Raw genomic sequence first — 22,327 nt, 5'->3', positions numbered from 1 at the left:
ACTGACTGAATATGCTGGTCTGAGTTTACACTTGTCAGTCTGCAGAATCAGAAATTGGGGAGACACCTCTGAGCCTTGGCTGCCAAGGTACAGAGGTGCTATACTATAGACCTGGAAGGCAGGGCACCTTCTCTGACAATGTCACCAGACTTTAAACAGTTATGCAACAAGATGGTTTTTATTTATATAATCTCATTGTCAGTGACTGTATCCCCATTCCTTTGTGAGGTGGAAGGGGACTATTTCCTTATTAAATATATACCTATGCTTAATTTCTACTGCAATTTTAGCTGTAGCAACTCGTCCACATCATTTTAGCAATGATGTCTACTGCAGTCTCTTGGCTAGTCTGAGAGGGAGAAAACTAAACTGCAGTGCACAGGTCCTGGCTGCCATTCAATGACATCTGTTTCATAGGAGATCAGACTAGGATAACCTGTATTTGATCCTTTTGGCTTTGGCCTACTAGCATATGAGCTTAAGCCATTGTCTTCTTTCTTAGTACAGTGATGAGGAGGTATAGTGCCCAAATGAGGAAAACTGTGCATAAAGAAGGATATTGTTAAACTTATCTCCTTGGAGACACAAACGTCTCTCTGTACAGGGTTTGTCAGGGACTAAGGCGAGATATTTTTATCACACCTTGGCTGAAACCCTGTGATTGTGGTGAACAAGTCTAGTTACATTCTTTATTCCGTATGTTTCTATCAGGGGTGTTTCAATGCACTTTTCAATATACATTTGCAATATAGATGTCTTTCTGGAACTGAAACAGTGTTGATCCTCAGTTTTGCTTTGGATGTCAGACAGAATGAGGGCAAAACCAGCCAAGCAGCACGCTTTCCCACTGTTCTGGATGTTGCTAAGATGTAGCTAAATGATAACAGCTCTCTAAGGATACCTACATGTGGAATTATCCTCATGGAGACCTCCTCACTGGAGGAAACCCACAGCAACCACCTAATTCCCCTGCAATTCAGAATAAGAGAAGCCAGTATTACTGATTGCTCCTACTGGCTGCTAGTAGTCAGCCCAAAAAGCCTCAATGCCAAAAATGAACTTAAACAAGAAATTAGCATTGACATTATTCAATATGTATTATTATTTTGTATTACAAACACGTTTCAAAATGGAAAAGAGCTCCAAATGCATTTTCAGATATATGTATGACAACTCAGCTCTGTGCTTTCTGTGAGCTACAACATAATCATTCTGCTTGGTTTTGTTCCTTCTATTAGATGATTGTTATAAATTTTGGCAAGTAAACCTCCTAGAGAAATTAACCCAGGTACAACTAGTTAATTGATCCATTTATTGGTTATCCGAGAGTATGCAGCATTAGAAATTCCTCCCATTCATCCCTTTTTGTTTCTGACAGGATATACAATGAAACACCACTAGATGAAATTCGAGAAGGCCAGCATTTGAGAGACAGTTTTATTTTCAGTTATACTTGTGTTAGCTTACTGAGGACAGTAGATTTAAAAAAAATCTGAAGAATAATTTGTTTGAAAAGTACGTTTGGCCCCATTTATTCACTAGCATCAGAAGATCTGGGCTTTGTTTCACATTGCTATATTTACGGATATATTTTCAAGAACAAATGCATTGTCAACATCTAAATTGAAATTTGTTGAAATATGGGCATTACTGTTCCATTTTCACTGAGGGCTTGTGTCTCCACAGAGGCACACAGCTAACCTGATCTGGGGGTTGCACAGAATGACTTAGCTTTTGTAGCTGAAGGCTCAGTGAGCCAGCTCCATTCTGTGGAATTACTGGGATGTTGCCAGACAGCACTGCAATGAAATTGTCACAGGGTAGGTAGAGATTATGTTATCCTCACTGGGTCCTAAGTTTACATCTTTGTTTGAGCACAAACACCATATTCAGAACTAACCTGCTGCATGCCTGACCAGCAGCTAGTTGCCTTGTCCTTTCTTTCTTGAGCAATGGTGACTGAGCATTGTCTGAAGTGGATGAGTGGGCTGGTGGACTGTACTCCTATGAGTACGCTGCCATAACGAGCCCTCATGGAGTGTTAGGCTGAAAGAGGTGCAAGCCTCATTCAGCAGACGAGTAGCCCCATTACCTTTAGACCATTTATTCGGTAAAATAAGGTGGTCCATGTCTGGCCTGTTTAGTCATGTTTTTAAGGGTAAGCAGTGACTGCCTTGGAGTGGAAAGTGTTACTGTTAAAGATCTCCTTATACAAGTCAGCAGGACAGCCAATCAGATATGTGGCATTTCCATGGGATTCTGGCTTTAGGGCAGCCTATCAAATGGATCATTAATGACTCAGGTTCTGGCAAAAGTACTGGAAAGCCTCGGGAGAAAATGGGGAGATGAGCTGGCATTTCTGTTATTGATGTCGCTACTTCTAGCCATGAGTTTCACAAAGCGTAAAAGGGAAAACAGCCTACCAAAGGCAGGAGTCATTCTTGAGTAACTTCCCCAGAAACTTTGTCAATGAAGGGCTCTTTTCCAAATATCTCCAAATAAGAGCTATCTGCTCAAGGTCCTTCTTTATTTGGGTTTTATTTCTCAAAATGACAAAGGAAGCCACACTAGCCATATGGCATGACCCCATGGCAGCTTTCTCATCCACTTCAGCTCTCCTTCCATGCCTAGGAGACAGAGGCTGGAGCCAAAGACACACTCATTTGCCTACTCACATGGTAGTCTTCTACAAAGGGTAAGTTAATAAATTGAGGTACATAACAGAACCAAATAAGAAAACCAAAAGAGAAAGGCCAGAGGCACCATGACAAAAAAAAAAAAAATCCCCAAAAGAAAAGAAATAGGGAAGGATATTGATGAAGGAAAGAACATGAAAGAGTAGCATAAGAAGGAACAGGAGAAGGGAAAGGTGACTTCAGGGTGATGTGGTGGAGAGTACAGAAAAAAGAATGAGAAAGAAAAGACACCATTGCAATATCCTGCTGATAACTAAATGAAGTAAAATCAATATCTCGATTTTACTGTTATGTTCTTTAAACAGATAGAAAACTCATTCTCTCTGTTAAGGTCTTAAAAAAATACAGCTACACTGCCTAAAGGGTATTTTTTCCTCTTGTAACTAATTACAGAATTTTCTTGTTAGTTTGAATATAAATTAGAGAATTCCTATGAAGAGTCCTTCATTCATAGCACTAAGTTTCAGAGCAAGGTAAGAGTAGGAACATTTTGGAAAAGGATTCTTTGGACGATACAAGGCAATACTAGTATCTTAACAGATCTTTAGAGGATATTCTCTGTTAAACAAGTAATGCTCCATCAATTGGCAATTACTTCTACTGATGTAATTACTACTACAGAGAAATGACAGTGTCAGTGTTAGACAGCATTTGTCTTTTATACATCTTTATTCACTGCAGGGAATTCTATGACTTGTAGCCCTTTCTACAAAGGATTTTGGGACAGAGCCTCTTGATTATGAGGCATTCTGAAGAGGTCTTTTCCCTTTGGCAAACTTGTGGGACGGAAAACTGACCTGAAACTCCATCTGATTTCATGACTTTCTCTCTAGGATGAAAGTTCAAGTAGTCTAGTTTTTCTACTGCCAAAGGCAACATGAAAATGGAAACCCAATCCTTATAATCTCTGTATCAGTTGCAGAAGTGCTGGACATTGTCACATCTCATTATTGTCTTTGGTTTCTCATGCCCTCGTGTTACCTTTGTATATTGCACAATGATCATGTTGTTGTATCATTTTTATAGTTATTCTAGAGAAACAAAACTGCCCCAGAAGCTGGTGTGTTTGCTGCTAGAGTTTCCAAAGCAGTTCACATTATCTTGTATCAATCATAAGCACATAAATCATGTTCAAGGTAGAGATGCTAAAGAATTCAGAATTTGAACATGAACATGGTATTCATTTTGTCTCATATATCAGAGCCTGCTGAAGCAACTTTTACTGTTGTACCTCCTATCCATTTCCTCTGACATAGGTGGAGAATGGGAGATGACATTTAGGCCCCTGAAGAGGGGACTCGGATGTACCATACGACAGAAACAGAAGTTAAAAGGTAACTCTGGAAGAATGAAGGATATATTTCATCTTTTGGTTCAAGTAGTCCCATCATGCACCTTACTCAAAATAAAATTAACTCTTCTAGTTTTGATTTTAGCAAAAAAATGAAAATAATTACCATGGGGGACTTTCTTCTGACTTTGTGCCCTGAAGATGAGCTTCCAAGAAGCAGCTCTGAAAGGTTCCTCACCTTGGGGCACTAATAAATTCTACCTCCTTTACTTGTTTCTGTACTTTATAAATGTGTATTTATGCATGTTCACTCAAATAATATGATTGTCTGAACAACACACTCACAGGAAACCAGCCTAAAAAGAATAACTTTACTTTTTGGCTACATCTGAGAAGATATTTTAGAGAACTTAAAGGTGTTTAACAGTTAGGTCTATGAAAGATATTACTTGAAAGTTGAAAGTAATTTTCAACTCAGTCTCAGTAGGAACCTAAACACAAGTTTCACTAATGTTTTCTTTCTTTTGTTGAGTCATCTGATTGCACCTGATTTCCTTTGAATTTTGGTCTTTTCTGGTCTGTGTTATGCCTCCTTCCAATAGTACTGTACGAATTACTAACCAAGCATGAGCTTTATTATGAAGGTTTTCTGTGGCTAGGACATCAGCAAGCCAAAGACTTTCAAATTAGACCCTACAGAAAAGAGGCTGCCCTGTTGACAAGCTATTGAGAGATATCTTCCTTGAAAACTCCATCACATATAACTGAGCAATGGTCTCATGCCATTAAGCTGAACAATTGGAGGCTTTGTCTCTGTTATTTAGAGCTGCAGAGTGGGTGTTCGGAAATACTGCACAGATTCACATCAGTAAGAGAAAAACAAGCAGATGCAAAGGATGAGAAAAAGCATTTACAGTGTTTGTTAGTATAGAAGCTTTCTGATGCACCTCAGAATCTTTTCTTCAGTTACCTTTTCGAGGTGTGCCTGGATGAGGGGATGCACACAATGAGATGCTTGTCCATTTCCAGGCTTATGTGCCAGGTGCAAAAGCAAACTGAGGAGCTCTGTTGTTCTAGAAAAACACAAGCAATACTTCATTGGCGTGAGAAAGGCACAGTTATATTGCTTTCAGCACAGCTTGGACGATTTACATTGGCTACAGAAAATCTTGCACAGTGAACTCACATTCTCATTGCAACAGAGAAGCACAAAATATGAGAAGAATTGGGGGGTTTGTGTACCCATAACCATAATTTTAAGTGGTTCTTCATGAGAAGGAAGGTGTTGTTTCAGGAACAATTTATGATTTCTGAACAATTTATGAGCATACATTTCTGAACAGGAAATTGGTTCGAGACACAAGTTATCACTGGCAAACCTCATTTATATGCAGCAAAAATATCACCTACAGCTTTCCTGAGATTGGCTCATGCTCAACATGCCTTCACTGATTACATGTGTTGCCTCCAGCTCTGTTTTGATTGCACGCGCTGTATCCCCCAGCTCTCTTTCAGGAAAGGGTTACACAGAACATGTTGTTCCATGGGAACCTCCTTTTGACAAGGAATCTGTCTTTACTGTCGTGTCTGTCATACCAGACATAAATCAGTGTCAATGTACTGCTCCAAAAATAGTCTGGGCCTGCTTTACCTTCAGGCAGCCTCAGACAGTTGGCACACACTGCCTCTGTCCCAAGACCCAGGGAGAGGCAGGTGCTCCTTCTGCTCTGCCGAATTTACAAACATTTGTCAACTGAAAAAGTAAGTTCCATGGAGAAGCAAGATCTTCCTGCATTTGATCCTGGGAAGTTTTTTTCTTTTCCTTTTTGGCTTTGTGCATCTTATCAGTGGCTCTTTATGCCTTCACAGTCAAACTAATTGATTCCTTTCTCTTGTGACGCTTTTGTAATTGGATTGTAATAAATTATACCCTGCTGCTTAAGAATGCATCAAATACTGTTTTAACTTGTCCAATGCAAAGAATTAAGAACTAGAGACTGGATCATAAAGCATCATAGAATTTTGCTTGTATTAAACAGACACTTAGCAATAATTCTTCTGTCACTTACATCTACATAAATCCAGTATGACTCCACTGGCCTCAAGTACTTTCTCAGCATTTACACCAGTCTGAGTGATGGCAGATTTGAACTCTTCATTCCTGTGGTGAGATAGATGGACTCCAGGCCAAGATACACAGACTGTGTTGGGAAAGCAGTGAGTAATGCTACACAATAATTTGAAGAAGCTAAATTAAAAACAGTGATGGTTGCCTGAGGATGCTGTATTCATAAAGAGGATGGCTAAGAAGTGCCCCTTTACCTAGTACCTAGTATTGCAATGAGTCTTTGCCATGGATAACACCAGAAGTTTTTACATATATTTCCTAAACTTGGTAAAGTATTATTTCCTGTACTAACATGATTAAGATAGCAAAAACAGGCTGCGAGGCAAAGACCAGACTTTTCTCAAGAGAGCAGTTGTTTTCCCTATCACTGTGACTCAATCTGGTCTCTGGACTGCTCCAGTCTCCTCTCACTGCAGCAGACTGGCCAACTGCGCCAAATTATGTGTCAAGACTTTTGGCAGTGCAACCTATTTCCCGCAGAACACCACACAGAGAATTGCACTCTTCATTTAAGTCACTGACTGGACTGGAACCATTGAAAGGATAGAAAAGCTCGTGTTTCAGCTGTTATTTTGCATGAGGACTTCTTTTTTCATTATTGTGACCACATACCACTGGCAGTTGTACAGATTAAAAACAATGCTTTAATCCACGCAGCCCCTTGACAGTACTGTCCACATATCCGAGGAGTAAACATTTTTACTCAACTGCTTCACAATTTTATTTAAATAAAAATTCCTAGAAAGTAGATAGGATGTTCTGTACTGCTTTACCTGCAACGAGAATGTGCAATCATTCACTTCACGTGCCTATTTAAAATCCTGGACATGAATCATTATGACTGACCCATAAAGAAGCAAGGAGGCTCAAAGGCTGTTTTCTTTCCCTCTCTAAAGTGCCAACAGAAGTGTAGGTTAACAGTGACTCACATTAATCTTAGCTGAGGTGGTTGAACCTTGGGAATCCAAAGAATGACTGTTGTTCCATACACTAATTGGAGATCCATTATAAAGGCTCCCTTCAAGTGAGGAGTGTACAGGCTGCTACCTCTGGCATCCGGGCAGACATTCTTGGTGGCACATGCTGGAAATCAGGTCTCAGCTAGGGAAACCTGACCACAAGATGGACTTCTGCTGTAGACCCAGATAGTTTCTCAACCTTTTCTCAAGGACCCAGAAGGGCAGGAAGTTTGGGTGTCAGTGGTTTAGAAGTGGAATCCTAGGGTGCTAAGAGCAGAACTCTGTCCATAAGGAGTGCATTTACAACTTTTTTTCTGGTCCCTGTAGTTCATGTTCCTTTGCTTTAATTTAGGACATGTGGAAAAGTGCACACATACTGTTGATATATCTGGCACAACTCTAAATTGAGTGTGAGGGTTTGCTCTGGAGCAAGGTAAAAATTCAACCAGTTTCTATGTATCTCCTGGCTAAATTCGGTCCACCAAGATTCGCAACAGTGCCTACATGATACAGATGTGTTTTTTTGAAGGTCTGTAATTTTGTCTTGCATAATATTCAGGTCTGCATTTCTAATTACTGCATCTAATTTAGGAAGATCCTCTGATTTTCTGTCCACTTTATGTGCATCTTGGAAAATAAATGAAAACAGGCATGACTCAAACAATAAAAAATTCTAAATAAGGAAAAGACAGATAGGCACTTTTGGAACATTTAAATGAGAACCTGATACAGGAGAAAAAATGAGTCTAACAAATAAACTTCCTATGCATTGAAAGATCAAATAGAATAAAAAGCTGAGCAGTTAATATAACACATATTTATTGCCCATGCTGTAGAATAATGGCACTCTCCTTGCAGGCAGAATAATCAAGAACAGTCTGAAAAACTTATCATTCAATGCTTTATAGTTTTTCCTCCATTGTTCACATTCATATGTAGCCAAATCTTCAAGTCTTGACCTACATTATAGTCACTCCCAGCTAAGAGAAAATTGACACTAGGCCTATATTGTAACTAGTGCTAGAGCATACAAAATATTAAGGTTGGTGTTCTCACAGCTACTGTTTCTCAGTAGGGAATTTCATGCCCTTTTGAAGTAATTCAACACCTTGTTTACAGTGAAGTTCGAAAGACAGTCATGCATCTAAATTACTTACACTAGTTTGAAAACGCTGCTCTAGAAGAGCTAAAGTCCCAGGAGTTGGCTAGAGAGATGCAGGGTTTCAGATGTGAGCCTTATAGAAAGCATCGAGTTTATGAACTGAAGTGAGGTTCCTCTGGCTGCCAACCTGCCTCATGCCCTGGCTTGTGTCTGACAGCTGCGCAGCGCTCTGTCTCGTGTATCACCAGCAGAGATCTCGGAGCGGGATCTGTGCTGACAGTCCTGCCGGCAGCGCTCAGGGCTAGGTGCGCGTCACTCCTCTCTCACAGCAGAGCTGGCTATACTGCAGGGTCAGTCGACAAAACTTGCTCCAGTGAGTAAACAGAGCCCAACAGAGCCCAAGAGATTTGCAAGATTCACAGGGAGGTGTTTATCCATGTTACTCCTCTGTTTTAATGAGCACACTCCAAATATGGTAGATGTTACTCCAACAGCTCCTGGGCTTCTTGCAATGTCATGCACAGATCCAGGCCTCACTGGACAGAAATATGAATTCTCAAGTCAGGCTTCTTTTTATTTCTGGAAGCCAAGTCGATGTAATAGTCACCCTTTTGATATTCATAAATAAGTTAGCACAGCATTTTCACTGTTGGAATTAACTGAATCCCTAATTACGGTGACAGAGAGCTATTCTTTCGTGGTCTAATTAGAATATTGAAATACTGTACATGCTCTCCACTAAAGCCCATGTATGTCTGTGTGAACATTCTTTCTTTAAAAAACAAAATCAAAGCATCAATATCACACATGGGCTTATGTGTTGGTTAAAGACAGGAGAAAACTTGTGTATGTCCTACCATGAAGGTATTTTCTGTGAATTGGGCCGTAAGATTGCAATTCTAAGCAGCCACACAATTAATTCTTCAGTTATGCAGTCCAATTAGGACAAATGCTTCCTTTCTAGTTTAATTAGAGATGGGTAAGCTCGTTTGAGCTTATTTGTATAAAATATGTGCTCATTAAACAAGGCCTGGATTTTGTTCAGCTTGTTAGAAATGTTGTAAAAAAAGAGCTTTCTCACACTGGCTCTAGTCTTTTTAACCCTTTAAAGACCACAAATCTGACAGTCTATCAGTTACCCTCAAAGCACATTGTACTTGTTTCTCCCAGAAAAAGAAAAAGGGTGGTTGCACTACAGTAGGAATATTTGTAAACTCCAAGCTGCCATGCAGATAAACATCTGCCATAGTCAGATATCACTTATTGTGACATCCCTCCCTGGGGCCTAATGCAACTTATAAAGGGTTTGTGGGGTTTGGGAATCTTTTTTCAGAGGTCCCCGGCAGCATAATGAATGAGAAACTTTGTGCCTGACACATAACTTGTCTGCTGAGAGAAGAGCAGGGGACTTATGAACTGACCTTTGGATACTTCTGTGGGGCATGAAGTAGAAAGATTTACATGAAAACTATACTGTGTGAAGCCACAGAGGGCACAAAGTCAGTTGAAATGTCCCAAGGATAGGCAATGATTTGAGCATACTGTTTTCTGCTTTCCTCCTCTTATGTTAATTATTTATTTTGTGAGTTCATCTATTCAACAGAGAGTAGTACATGGAAGTGAAAGCACATGCATGAATCTCATGATGAAAAATGCCCCAAAGCAGGACATAATTTATTCAAACCATACCTTTAGAAAATCAAGCACTCCATCCTTCTGATCAGGGCAGGTTTTCTCCTGACATGCTCCTTCAGCCTTGGGTCTCTGAAGCAGAAAGGAGGAAAGATAGAACCACATTCCAGGCTACATGTGGGCACAGAGAAGTGAAGGCTCACCAGACAGAGCTGAAAGCACCCTAATGTTGGCAGAAGCCAGCACAGGGGCAACACCAAAGTAGGAATCTCCCAGATGGCTAGAAAAAGCAAAAGGGCAAGCTGTCAAATATTAAAGTCTAATTTATCCCTCTTGGAGCCACACATTATCCAACACTGTCAGTAAAATGGACAGATGCAAGCTACAGGCTCACACAAAGTGGTAGATGGCAGCCTTGGCCAAATGAGTTCTGGAGCATGACACAACTATCTTACAAATGCAAATCCACCCCTTTTCTCCTGCACGTGAGAGGGATTAAGCATGCAACAAGTGTGCATTCAAATATTGTGTGCACAAACACAGCTCTTGCCCTTTGAAATCCTAGCCCTGAAAGCCTCTAGTTTCTACTGTAAGGTTTGAACCTTGGTTTCAGAGGCACAGAAAGAGAAGAAAGTTAAAGTGTGGTTCCCAGGTGATTTTTACAGGACAGAAAATAGCCCACAGCCTAAAAAAAGTTTGGATTTAGTGTTTCGACCCCATTGATCAAAGGCTGAAGGAAAATGGCATGGCTCTGGAGTCATGACTGTCCTGGCCTAAACCTGCCTGTAGCCATTTGCAGGTAGATGAAACCTCTGAATCAGAGGGGAAATGTAGCGTCCACAAGATGAAACTCTAGGCTGTGCATTTGGGATCGCATTAAAAGTCTGCTGAACTTAATGGAAACCAGGGCTTCAGTGACCATATGATGTCACATTAATGAACACAACTCAGCCCTACAAGCAGAATTTCCAGTATCTCCAGGGCTCAGTGCTGAGCTTCCTACTGTCTCAACACCTACACTCTCAGGATTGCTTTGTGGGTGATACATGGTATGAAATAAAGACACTGCAATTTTCGTAAGTTTATTTAATTCCTGCAGATTTACAATGACATCATGGTATTTATGATCTTGTATTTTCACAGGTGTCATTTCGTCATGTCTTAGTCTGAACAGTTGCTTCATTACAGTTAAATGGGATGGGGTGGAGGGGAAGTGCTGGTTTGGAGCTGGGACCTACTGGGACCTGTCATGTTGTATTAGAAAAGTAACCAAATACAGACCTTTTTTCAGCCATATATCAGAGGAGAATTAGAGCATGATTTCACTTTAGGGTATATGCTGGTCCCAAGATTCTTTTTAATTTCAGAGGAAGATTTCCTAAATAATTGGCCAAAATGCAAAGGGGAGACCTTCATAATTGGTAACCTGAAGAGCTAGTGCAGAGCTTTTCCCTCTTTTCTCTCTTGATGGGCAACGTTTAGCAGAAACTCTACTGACAGACAACTTGTAGCAAAAAGAAACACTGAAAGAGATGACCATGACCTAAGGAGTGGAGGTCTCAGCAACAGTGACAGAAGGGAAGCTCTTCTGGAGGAAAGCAAGATGTAATTTTCTCTTATTTCTGCAAATGAATTATACTTTCCCACAAAGGAAATATTTTTTCTACTCTAATTTTCTGCTGTGGGAGCAAATTGAATCATAGGGATCATTTTACTGGCTCTGTGCATGTCCCTCAAAGTTGGACTTCAAATATTTCACAACAGAGTAATAAAATACGTAGGCCAAGAAAAGAAGAGGAAATACGACAATAGAGACATGTCTCCTGTTATTTAGAAGACTTTCAGAATTTTTTTTTTTGGTTAGGTACTATACAGGGATCCATGTAGTGTTAGCATTACCATGATTGCTAAACATAAGTCAAAGTCATTTCAGCTAGAGTTCTCTGACTTCCCTTCTCTGACTTTCTAGTTCTCTGACTTCCCTTTCTGAACACTGGCAAGTCATTGTGATTTTATTTCAAACCAGACCTGCGTGTCAGAAAGTGACTGGCCTAACTCCCAGCTCCCATGTGCCTGTGCCCTCGTTTTATCTCAAACTTCACCGTAATTGTCAATATCCTCAGAAAAGGTAGAAAAAAATGTGTAAAATGTTTCCTTCTGATTTTCAGGTTGTATAAGATACTATATTTGCTATAAAATACTACGAAGTGTGTCCATACTTTTTCTTCCCTGGCCCAAATCCCATGAAATGAGAGAGGAAGGACACAGTTATTCTAGGTGACACTTGCCCAAATATGCTAAATTTGCCTCGAGCAATTGCCTTCTGGGTAAAAAATTCTTTGAGCACTCACAGAAGTGAGTGCTCAAAGACCAGAGAGAGCACGAACAACTGTCCTGTCATTATGCCAAGCGCTTGGAACAGGAGCTACTGCTGTGTGTCACATTAAGGAACATTTACAATTGCAAGAGGTTAAAGGTGGAAAGGGAGTGTGGATGACAGAGATACCTCTGGAATTTGGCTGACAGATCACAGGGAAGCCTGTGAGGTCTGTAAAAAGCTAAGAAAATCTCCCTAAGTGATGAAGAATATGCTTGCCTACACCTGCTAGATTTTCTGCGTGTCCTAATATTTCTGAGATTGAAGGGAATATTTTTCATTAGAGACAGAGAGCACAGGCATCTCCCCATCATTGCACTGAACAAAGAGGTATAAAACTGCTATGTCTGTGCAGCTGTTAATGAGGTTGTGATAAGTGGGGCCAAACCTGAGTTACTGACAGGGAATTTTTCAGGTACTGCTATTGATTTTGGGTAGTGTGTCAAGGAGGATGCGCAGCTCTTTTCTTGCCATCAGACAGCAGGACTCTCCCTCAGCAGAGATTCCTCATTAATCTAATGAGCACTAGGATATGGCGGATAAACTGTGCATTACTAAAAGAAGGAATAAAATTAGATGGCAGGAACTAATAATCATTTTTTACAGTGGAATCTGGTCATCAGTGGAGCCAACAAGGATTTCAGATTTGGAAAAAGAAGTGAAACAGATTTTATCTGTTATTTAGGAAGTAGAACTAAAGTCGGATTAAAAAGAACTACAGAAAAGCCTCATAGAATTAAGATGTAAAGTAAGAAAATGGCAGACGAAATTCAGTGTAGGTAGCTGGAAACTGCATGTCAATGAAAAAATTTCCAGCTTAATGTATACTTTGAGCAGCTCTGGTGAGACAGTTTCTTTATGGAAATAAGATCTTAGTTTTCACAGAAAAAAAACTCAACCACACTTCTATATAGGTTAAAATGATAATTTGTGTGCTTGGAATTATTTGAGAAAATAAAAATAGCATAGTAGAAAATGTCACAACCTTTGTTCTCCAACGCTTTGAGTACAGTGTAGTCTCTTAAGGACATAGGAGAATTGAAGAAGGCAAAGAGAAAAACAACAAGAGTGGTCAAATGCTATTGTTGAAGAAAGAATTAAACTAGAGATCTATGGGAAAGGCTATCAAGGCTTTTGTTCTTAGCAGTTTCTAATAAGACAATCAGTGCAACAGAAAATAAATAACAAGGAAAAAGCATTCATCATTTCCTCTGTAGCAGGAACCAGGGGACATCAAATGAGATGAGTGCAGAAAACAAAGGACAAATACCTCTGCAGGGTGCTCAAGAGAAAGGGCATCAGGACAGTGGGCATATTAGGTGTTCAAGGTTTCAAGAAAGAATTGCACAAATTCAGAGAAGAAAAAGCTGATGGGAGGCAGGTGCTTATGAAGGCCCAGGAATTACTGAACTGCTTGTCATTGGATATTAGGAAAGTGGTCAAGAGAAATATGCCTCTTTCCTAGACACTTGGCATCAGACACTGCTGGAGACAGGATGTTAGACAAGGTCAGCCTTTAATTTTATTTTATTTTTTTTTCTAAGTTTTTGGTCACCTTTCTGTTTGTAACATATCACAAACTATCCCTCTGGCACTCCTATGATACAGTTGCAAATGCTTTTATACTCTCACCACCACAACGAGGGTGATTGAGATAGCTACTAGCATGTGAAATCTGCTCTTATCCTTGAGGTTCAGTAGAGCCATTCCTCAAACCAAGATGGTATGGGGTTAAACTTCAGTGTAGCAGACAGTGATTTCTGTAGGACTTGGTTTAAAACTATATATCTGTTTAATAATTTTTCTGAAAAATGAAAGAAAATAATTATGACTTTGCTGAATGCAGACTATCACATTTATGTCTTTTAACTGCAAGAAATCATGCCACCAGACAAACAGAAATATGTATGGTAGCTAATAACTCTTCCAAGAATTTTAACCAATACTGCCTCTGTTCCATGTTTCAGACTGAGTTTTTTCTTTCCAATTAGCAAGTGCTGGCAGGCTTCTTTATAAAAAATAACATATTTATTTTTAAAATTTTTATTTATTTTAGGCAGATAGGTGCAGGCCAAGAATATGTTTCACTTTATGTAACTGGATAGTTCTTACCTAGCAAGAGATTGGTTGCTGAATTAGAAGAAATTTTTAATCACAGGAAAAATCTTTATCCATAGTAAAACTTGGGAAAGGAAAATGGCAAATCTGGATGTTAGTAGACTGGATGAATTAAATAACTCAGTCTTGCAAACAGACATGATCATGTTTCTAGACTGTTTCATTATTTGTTTTTGTCAGGGTGTATTTAATTATCTTCTTTTCAATACCAGTGTTAAGCCTTTGAAGAGATTATTATTTTATGCATAGTTATGGAAAATAACTGTGAAGTAGGGAAATATACTGAAGATAGATTCTGCAACTTTGAAAGAACAGTTATGCTCTCCAAAAACTAGACTGCTTTGAGGAGTTAAAACAAAGAAGTCAGGAGTTATAGGCAGTTTTCCCGAGTAAGACATGAGATCCTCCTGTCTGTAGGTGACAAACACTTCATGGACAGCCAAACTCTCAAACTTCCCTCCATTGTCTCATGGGATAAGATGGCTGTACAAGGCTGCTCCTCAGCCTCTCTGACCACGACAAGAAAATAATAATAAATATAATAAGAAAATAAAGAAAACAAGCCAGAAAAGTTTCCATCCCAGAATAAAGTGTTGGGCCAGAGGACGTGTTCTGGCCTGTGAACTGCTTACTGCTTCTTTTTTACATGATACTTAGGCCTGTCTTTGGGTTTGTGACAGCGGAGCAGTGGAACAGAGGCTGCATCTTCTTTCAGCCTCTTTTGCATCTCTGCAATCCAATTTCCCCTCATGCCTTCCTAAGAGACATTTTGAAGTTTTGAAACATTTATTTGAAATCTCAAGCAGTCTGCTTAAGCTCACAGGCCAGCATGCTGCTGGCAGCATGGGGTCTCTTCATTTCCAGTTCTGGGTTTTCATCACAACATCTTCTGCCAGGAGCAGAGTTCAGACAGCCTCTAGACACTTCTCTGGAGATCTAGTCAAACCTTCCCATGAATGCAAAGTGGCTGCAGGCAGCCCACATATTTGTGAGCCAGGGGAAGAAAGCAGGGATCAGAAATTTAATATCTCATTGTAAAAAGCGAATGCCTGGAACTTCAAGTATACTTCCATTCTGAGGACCACATTACAATAGAGTTGTCTATGTGTCTATATAACCATGGCATTCATGACTTTTCTCCAGTTTAATCCGGGTATAGCCATGTCCCCTGCAATCTTTTGAGACACATAATTTGTTCTTTTGGTTGGAAGATCACAGCATTGTACAAGAACTCATTGAGGTTTTCTGTTCTCCAAATACATGCCTCAGGCAGACCTTCCAAACTTTTCACTCTCATGGGACAACTTACCATTTCTTAACTGTGAAGATATCTGCCTTGTCCCTGCATGTCGTGGCCACTTGTCATTGCATTGCTCAAACTACAGAGCTACAGTGCTGCAGAGACCTGCATTCTGCTTCTGGGAATGTGTAATGAATGCCAGCAGGCAGGTAAGTACTTTCTAGGACTCTCCTGGCTTAGCTGTTATTGTGGGGCAGCAGAGAACCAAGGGTCCTGACACAACATGCACATGTCATCTAATTTACTCTTATGCTTCATCACAAGTTACAATAGACAAAATAAGTCAACAAAAATAAATCAACATCTACCCATATTCGTTGGGAGCCCTGGAACACAGTCTATTTTCAGTTTAACTCCTGATGTGTCTCTATCTCCCAGCTCTCTCAGGGATGAGTTTGGATGAGTTTGGATTTTTATTTCCAGAACACCTACCCACCTTGCACAAGCCTGGACCTGATTATGTGGTTACAGAACAATAGGGTCCTTATGATGAGGCCATGCAGATCCCCCAGCCAGAAAGCCAGCTTCTTAAGAAACTTCTCAAGAAGGGTTCTCAAAGGCCATAGCTGGAGTGAGCAGATCTGCTGAGACTTGTAAGCTTTGAGTGCCTTGCCTTGTGACTCTGTCCATCTGTGGCAGGGGTATCCAGGTTTTCTGGTCCACTCTTGCTGGAGCAGCACAGGATCAACACCCTTGTCATACCTGGGGCTATGAATCTGAAATAATGCTAGAGGTGCCCATAGTGACTGTGCTTTAGTCATAAGGATGAGCTCTCAACTGGCTCTTCTGTGTTTGTGCTCTGCAGAGCCACAGGCGTGTTTCCCATCTCTTATATTTGCCTTGCTAAGCCAATCATCAAGTAGCTGTCATGCTTATACTCACCTTGCATACCTATACAACACAGTGCCATCCCACATGAAGAGTTTTGCCCCTTCTTTTTGCTCTTCAGTTTTCTCTTTCACCCTGTCTCTTCCACTGTTTCAGATCTGAGCCCTGTCTTGTCTTCCCAACCTCCCTTCTTTGCCACTTAAAGCCTGTGGCACAGTGTATTTCAGATGGAGAGGAGCTGATGGCCTTGGGTATACAACTAGGTTGTGCAAAATAGCTGTAGCCTCCTCAATCAATTTCAAACATGTTATGACTGCTTCTTTTCATCCGATTGTTTCTTCAGGGTTGGAAAGCCAAAGATATGAGCTCAACATCTGCTGCTCCTTGCTATTATTTTAAAAAAATTATAATTATTTTATTGGCTAGTACAGTGAGAGACTGCAGAAGTGCCTGTTTGGTTTGACCAAAATTCTCAAACAGGTGCTTTCCAATTGTGAGAAGATCTGACCTTTATATAAATCAAGAACTTTTTTATGTTGTGCCCAAGCACTGGAAATAACAGCATAGTTTAGATAGGTTTTCATAACTTAAAAGGTAAATTTCTAGCTGGGATGAATAGTAGTTGTATTTGTATTTGTATTGTTTAAATGAAAATGCAGGTCTGTTGACTGTTCTTAGTCCATTTGCCTTGTAGCATAGTTCTGAGCATCTCAAAGTCATAAAATGAGATGTCTCAATTGATTGGAGAGAAGTGGCTAGTAGAACCAGAATACCAGAAACACACTAACTCACTAAATAGTTATTATACTGAATTTGTCAGACCAGAAATTGCAGCTATTACATTTCCCCATAAACATTCCCCTCTACTCTGATTCTGAGGGATGACATCTGGGCCAAGTTTGAAATGTCACAAAATGGGTTACGCATATAATTTCTTCCAGATCATTCAGAGAGATAAACTAGTGTAGATGAGATAAAGGATGAAACCAAGGGTGGCTTTGGTCCTGTGTTTCCCATGCTTTTTATCTCTTTTGAGAGACTCTGTATGCTAGCAAGTTCCTCTGATTATTTTTTTCCATTGCACTCAAGTGCACAATTAATTATGGGCAAATTTCCTTCTCTTTCTTCTAGCAAAAGAAAAGTCATGTTGAAGTTCTCGCTCTGATGATATTTTCTGTATTTATTGAGCATCAGAAGGGAATGACTGGATATTCACTTTCTTCCAGTGAGTTCTACTTCCAAGCATCTTCCTCTTGCTTTCTCTTTTCTCAAGGCTGCCCTTTGGCCGCATAATTTTTTCTACCCCTCTCCACTGAGATTGCCTTCTTACTTCCAGATATGAGCCAAAATCTCTTCTGATAATCTTGGAACAATTGCAAAGTACTGGACTGAGATTGTTTCTTGATGACAATGAAATGAAAATGCTACTTACTGTGATACAGTTCTGAGCAGCTTTTGAATGTGTGACATGTTTTTTAAAACCTTGTGCTTTAAATCCTGATTCCAGTGCTTGGGCTTGAGTTTCGAAATACAAATTGCTCACGTATTAAAGGGAAAATAAAAGCCATTACTTTTTCACATGATCATTTTCTTTTGCTTCTATCTACACAGAACCTTTAGCTTTGAATTTTGCTTTGTCTTTTACGTTGAGCAAGCCAAAACTCAAAGTGCAGCTCAGATACAACTACAGAAAAAGTTCACAAAGCTGGTGAAATACAGAATTGTAAGGTCTCCAGCCGAATACCCTGAGTAGCTTTCCACATACAGAGACACTGGTCACAACTTAGCTTTGTAGATTTGCAAACCTGTGACTAATCAAAATTTATTTATGGAGTGCATTGCAAAACCTGAAGCCAGATGTGTTTTGCGTCATTTAGACTTTATTGGGTGCATTTAGCTGGAAAGCACATTTCTTTTTTACTTTCTTCATAGGGCAATGTTTGCACACAAAAATTCCTTACGCAACCCACAAACTGCCTCTAAAATCTTAATCGACTTTGTAGCTGAACACTTGAAAGTTACAAGTATGAGCTTATCAAGCTGTGTGACACAGCTTTTCCACAGATATATTAAGGCTTCTACACTTGGGTTACTCCATGCAGTCACATAAAAAATCTAGTGATAACTAGATGTTCATAATGGAACAAGCAATGAGAGAATTCACTAGTATGTTGTTTTCTTGTACTTTTTTGTCATGCAGGCACTCATCTGAAAAAAAATACAGTAAAAATTGATTTTTGTAATTTCATAGGCTTAATCCATATTAGATAAAGAACAGCAGTGTATTCTCAGTTAGAAGCTCAGTTAGAAATGTGCGCAGATATTTTTAAAAGCATAATTCCAAGCATACAGAAGCTAATTCATTGTGTATCATCCTGAATGAGTTTTAAATGCACTGATTTTTAGAAAAATATGTGGGAACAGAAACTAAAGTCACAAAAATGTATTTAACACATTTGAAAATCCACAAAGCAGTTATTTTTGGCTTTTCCATACAGTAGGTAAATCCATCATTTTTCAAAATTCAGCTCACACCATGGATGATTTCACTGCAAAACTATGGTTTTATTATATTTCTGAAATTCCTGTAGCCAGAATTAACCAGTGTTTTGTCTGAAGAGCTGCCCTTCTCAGTTTAGAGACAGCCCACCAACTATAGTAAGAAACAGACGTTGAATTACTTATATAATTTAAAACATTGCAGCCTATTGTCCCTAGAGAGGAAAGCTGCACACTTATATGTGGAGACCTGACTCAAGGACCTGCTGTTTCCTAGGTTTCATACACCAATAAAATATAGGGGCTTTTTTTCCAAGCTCATGATAAGCTTGGCTGCTGTACACGTCTTTGAAGGAATAAAAGGATCATAACTGAAGCATTTTTTGAGTCTATTTCATCCAGCACAACCAAAGCAAGAGATCAGGTTTGGTCTTACCCTTGTGCATTGATCAATACCTTATGCCAACATATTAACCCCTTAGCCATCACAGAAGGAGGCAATATTATAGAAAAAAAAAAATCTCAAGCAAGATGCTTAGTTTGAAAAAATAAACAAACAAACAAACAAAATGAAAGAAAATGCTTGACTCTCACACCCTCTCATTTTAGAAGGGAAATGTTTTATACAGCCACTGCTGTATATAAAGCAAGCCCTACAAGAAAAGCAAATCTCTGTGCAGCACCTGTGACCATTTTATAAATAACCTTATTGAGTCCAAATGGGGTGGAGTAAATGGATAGATTAAAAATCTGTTTTACCTGCTAATTATGAAATAATTATGAAAGCATTAAATTAAGTGTTAGAACTGTGTTGTAGGATTTTTTAGGGTATATAGGCTTTAAGAAGTCTTTGCTTAATTAAGGTTTTATTAATAAAATATTTGTTAATGGCATTAGTCTTTGTAAGTCAGCTGTTTTAAAAAGCTTTTCTCTCTCTGATGAATAGCATGGGGCTGGTAATATATTTCCAAAATTTCACTTTATTTGTGGGATATTATATTTGTGACAGAACTCTTCTCCTATAAAGTTTTTTTTGTTTTATATCAGTCTCTTTTTGCTTATACTCTGTCTCTTGTTGATAAATTTTCTTGCTTACACAAAGTGAACAGAATTTCAGAGCCAAAACATGATTTCTGCTATTTTATATAGAATGGTATGTCTCTAAAACATTGATTACTCTGTTTCTGTCTATACAAAATATGCTTAAATAGCTGAATTTTCTCTTCTTCTTTCATGTAGAAGGCAATGCTACAGATAAAATGGCACTAATTTTTGCTTTTCCCCATTATATTGTAATTTTCAGAAGAGTATAAGGACAATGATAAATAATATATCTTGAAAATATTAATTGCACACAGTTCTAATAAAAAAATTGTACATCTTAGAAATATTTTTAGTTCTATGCGATTCCTCTAAAACTATATATAACTCTCACACTTTATCTGGTGATAAGAAGGCACTTGATGTTCTACTTGGGCACCAAGTCCACTCTTGGGATCCTGCAACATCTTCATGAACTTCTGAGGACAAAAGTGAGCATTCTCCACTGATGCCATTTAGACTTTGTCTTTTTTCTTTTATATCTTCTCTGTAGCTTTCAAACATATATTTGTAGCTCTGTAGCCTATTGTATTGGTGGCTAGTTTTCACAATACCTTGCCATGGCCTTTCCCTAAGCAGAAGGACAAAACAAATTCCAGAGCTCCAATTCCCGGGATGTACAAGGCCCTGTGCTACATCGGTTCTTCTGGGAGCCAAGGCTGAGAACAACCCTTTGAGATACATTCTCCTGGACAAAGCACAGCTGGTGCTGAAGGGGGGTTCCAGAGAAGGGGCTTGACCTGGGGGGGAATGGCATCACCCCTTGTCCTCCTAACTGGTGCTTTTTATCAATTATGCTAATTTCCTAAAACTTATAAAATGTATTCAGCCCTGGTGGGCTCAGGGGGGCTTTTGTGAAAATTTTTCCATTAAATTTTCCTGAAGGCCTTTAAATAAAGATCCTCTTTTGTATTACCTCCTTACTAAAATTATCATGAGTTTCATTTTCAGGCTGGGCAAAAGGCAACACAACCAGACATGAAGAAAGAGATGTATATGTGTTAGCTGATCTTCTTCATTTAGGCTGGAGTCTGGGCTTCACTATTTCCTGTATCATTTATAAGGTAGATAAAAAACACAAAACAAAAAAATAGTAAGATTTCTGCCAAATAATTTTCGGACTAGAAGGTAGCACAGTGGAAATGTTTTCCTGAGAGAGTACAGGTGTGTTATACTCAGTATTCTCAGTATTCAGTGTTATACTGAGTATTTCTCTTTGTCTGTAGTCAAGCTGGGTCTCCCTGAGGAAAGAAGGAAGGAAAGCTCATCAGGGGCTTGGTGTGGGCTATCTGGAACAAGTGCTCCGTTTGTGTTTCCCTCTTATATTGCAGTGGTCTTCTCTCTCTATGAAGAAAACCCATCGCAGGTGTCCTGCTGGCTGGAGTTTTTTTTGAAAGGAACAGCACCCTGCTTGGCTTGCTATGCCTCATGTCATGTACTGACTGTGCTGCAGGAGGGCTTTCTGGAAAGCAGAAACAATCAGAAAGCAAAACTCATCACTGCTTTACTCAATACAGAAATAAGGAAGTTTCTAGACAATATGCAGGTTTGTATCAAACAATCAGAATTTAATTTTTTTTTTGTATAAACCTATCAATATACAGATAGAATCTGTCAGTTTTGTTTTGTATGAATGAGCTCCCTATTGCTTTGCAATTTTTTTCTAGTTTATCTAACAAACAAAACATTGTGGAGAAAGGTTAGAGCCTCACAAGGAAAACCTTGTGAGAATTTAATTGTTCTTGGATGGGGGAGTGGAGAAACATATGGGGGTTGGTTGTTGCAGGACTTCCAGGAGACCAAGCTAAGTGCTCTGAAATTCTCCTCAAAAAAGGGAAGAAATGGACTACAGTCACAAAAAGATAATATCCCTTCGATGATTTGCTTTTAAAAAATGTTTTCTGCTGGAGTGCATCTTTATAAAGTGGGTACCTGCTTGACAATGTTGCCATGCTCCTGCTGTATATGCTTCATTGCTTCACTCATTAAAGGCTGACATTTACAATGTAATTATTTTGAATTATTTGGGTTCTTTTATGTCTAAATGTGAACATTTTCCAAAGACATTTTTTCATTAAAATATATAAAGCAAATAAATGCAATATATTTTGGGCATTAGATCAGAAGACTTCAGTTAGGTCTTTTTTTCCATGCCACCTCCTAAGGGAAGTACACATTAAATTGCATAGTTTGCATGGCAAAATAAGTTCAGCTTTTCATCAACAGTGCTTCTCAGAAAAAGCTTATTTTTCTAATGGCATACACAATCTTCTGCTGGATGGAGCTCTGAAAGCAA

General features: G+C 39.2%; 1 protein-coding gene across 1 annotated transcript in view; it reads left to right on the top strand.

Moving 5' to 3' along the window:
* Positions 1–21,948, top strand: part of LOC129133051 (uncharacterized) — a 143,482-nt gene extending 121,534 nt beyond the window's left edge. The window contains exon 9 of the mRNA XM_077172186.1: positions 21,363–21,948. The gene's annotated coding sequence lies outside the window, so the exon portion shown is untranslated. The remainder of the gene's footprint in view (positions 1–21,362) is intronic.
* Positions 21,949–22,327: the final 379 nt, after the last annotated feature.

The sequence above is a fragment of the Agelaius phoeniceus genome, chromosome Z (genome assembly GCF_051311805.1).
Source record: "Agelaius phoeniceus isolate bAgePho1 chromosome Z, bAgePho1.hap1, whole genome shotgun sequence".
NCBI classification, from domain to species: domain Eukaryota; kingdom Metazoa; phylum Chordata; class Aves; order Passeriformes; family Icteridae; genus Agelaius; species Agelaius phoeniceus.
The sequence above is the reverse complement of the archived record's forward strand: the minus strand, read 5'-3'. Positions and strand labels throughout refer to the sequence as shown.